The 2,500-nt window shown below is 41.9% G+C and overlaps 1 protein-coding gene across 7 annotated transcripts in view; it reads left to right on the plus strand.

Annotated features, from left to right (window-relative positions):
- The window catches only part of sox5 (SRY-box transcription factor 5), a 226,343-nt gene that overhangs the window by 177,449 nt on the left and 46,394 nt on the right, over positions 1 to 2,500 (plus strand). The window lies entirely within an intron of this gene.

Genomic DNA, 2,500 nt, shown 5'->3' on the forward strand with positions numbered 1-2,500 from the left:
TGTGTGTGTAAATATTCTAGGCCTGTCTGTCATTTCCTTTCAAAATTCCTATTCAGATAGTAATAAACTGAACGAAACATTTAGAGAGAACGTTTCTCTCTCTCTCTCTCTCTCTCTAGAGAGAAGAAGAGAGAGAGAGAGTCTAGAGGGGATAGAGAGGGAAGAGTGAGAGAGAGAGAAGGAGCTAGAGAGAGAGAGAGAGCGAGAGAGAGAAGGAGCTTAGAGAGAAGGAGAGAGAGAGACGAGCGAGAGGAGAATGTCGATAGTAGGTAGTCTCTCTGAGAGTCGCGAGAGAGTGAAAATTGATGTCGTTTCTTCGAAGAGGGAAAAAGTAGCGTCTCTCTACACTCATTATTCTATCTCTATCTCTCATCTACTTCTCTCTCTCTCTCTCTCTCGCTCTCTCTCTGGCTTAAACCTCTCTCTCTTTCTCTCTCCTCCCTCTCTCTCTCTCTCTCAACCTCTCTCTTCTCTCTTAAACCTCTCTCTCTCTCTCTCTCTCTCTCTGTCCCCCCTCTCTCTCTAACCTCTCTCTCTCTCTCTCGCTCTCTGTCTCTAACCTCTTTCTCTGTCTCTCTCTCTCTCTCTCTCTCTCTCTGTCCCCCCTCTCTCTCTAACCTCTCTCTCTCTCTCTCTCTCTCTCTCTCTCTCTCTCTCTCTCTCTCTCTCTCTCTCTCTCCCCACACCTCTCCCCCCACACCTCAGTGCGGTGCTTCAGGGAGATATCTGTTAAGTCTGGTCATTAATTAGGGGTGTGTGCTGCTTGACAGCTATTACGTCGTTACAGATTGGTTAATTACCGCCGCCTGTGATACGCCGAGGCTCTGAGACGCAGCCTGAGGATGTTTGGAAGCAGAGGAAACTGCTTATTGATCCTCGCCTCTGTACTCTCACAGCCAAGTACAAAGCCATTGGTCATGATTGATGAGAGCTGAGTTTTTTTTCTGTGTGTGTGTGTGTGTGTGTGTGTGTGTGTGTGTGTGTGTGTGTGTGCTGTTACAGACACTCTATAACCATCAGGTTAACTAGATGTGAATTAATACGGACCATTAACAACACACTTTTAGTTGATCTTCTGCAGATGTTTACAGATGTGTTGATTTGGATAGTTTACACCTCTGGTCACTTTTTCTCACCATGTCATGTTTGTTATTTTTACCAAAGATCTGATTAATAAAATAAAAGTGCAGGAGCGTAGATACGTGACCATGGAAACAATTATAATAAAATTAATTTGTTTAATTTATTAAGATCTAATTAATTGTTGTGATTTTCATGATGAAATGAATGTCATCATTATTAGGTTTTATATTTATTCTAGAATTATATGGACAGGTTTATTTTACAATTCTAACAAACACAGTCCTATTTTTTATAGCATGTACCACACACACACACACACACACACACACACACACACACACACACACACACACACACACACACACACACAGAGTTCATAACTTTAATATACAAAGTTATAGTTAAACCTAGTTGAACTTGTTAAAAGAGGAAAAGAGATCAATGATAGTGAACAAAATCTATTATTATTATTATTATTATTATTATTATTATTATTATTATTATAGTGGCAGTGCTATGACTCCCAGCCCCAACATCATTATTATTACACTTTATTATGATCTCAGTATAACTGCGATGACGTAACCATGACGCTGATACGTGACTAATCACTACATGTGTTTCATTAACCACAGTCTTAGAAGTGAGCGTCAGACTAAACCCTTAGGTTTGTGTCAGTGTAGTAAGTTTCTGTGTGTGTGTGTGTGTGTGTGTGTGTGTAGTAAGTTTCTCTATACATGTGTATGTGTGTGTGTGTATGTGTGTGTGTGTGTGTGTGTGTGTGTGTGTGTGTGTGTGTGTGTGTGTGTGTATGTCTGTGTCTGTGTGTATGTGTGTGTCTGTGTAGTAAGTTTCTCTATACATGTGTATGTGTGTGTGTGTATGTGTGTGTGTGTGTGTATGTGTGTGTGTGTGAGTGTGTGTGTGTGTGTGTGTGTGTGTGTGTGTGTGTGTGTGTGTGTGTGTGTATGTCTGTGTCTGTGTGTATGTGTGTGTCTGTGTAGTAGTTTCTAATAAATGGTGTGGTGTTGTGTGTGTGTGTGTGTGTGTGTGTGTGTGTGTGTGTGTGTGTGTGTGTGTGTGTGTGTGTGTGTGTGTGTGTGTGAGTGTGTGTGTGTGTGTGTGTGTGTGTGTGTGTGTTTATTCTAAGAGAAGAGTCCCTCCACTATTTCACTTCTCCTTGTGGATTGTCGTTATTAGTCCCGTCTGTATGAATAAGTGACCCACAGAGATCCTTTCAGCTGCAGAGGAGATCTTCTGAAAGAGAGAAAGCTGTCTTTGATCCACTCCGTCTGGCAGAGAGAGAGAGAGAGAAGAGGAGAGAAAGAGAGAGAGAGAGAGAGAGAGAGAGAGCGAGAGAGAGAAAAGAACGAGAGAGAGATAGAGAGAGAGAAAGCGGCGAGTAGGAGAAAAGAGG

Source organism: Tachysurus fulvidraco, chromosome 19, assembly GCF_022655615.1.
Source record: "Tachysurus fulvidraco isolate hzauxx_2018 chromosome 19, HZAU_PFXX_2.0, whole genome shotgun sequence".
Taxonomy (NCBI): domain Eukaryota; kingdom Metazoa; phylum Chordata; class Actinopteri; order Siluriformes; family Bagridae; genus Tachysurus; species Tachysurus fulvidraco.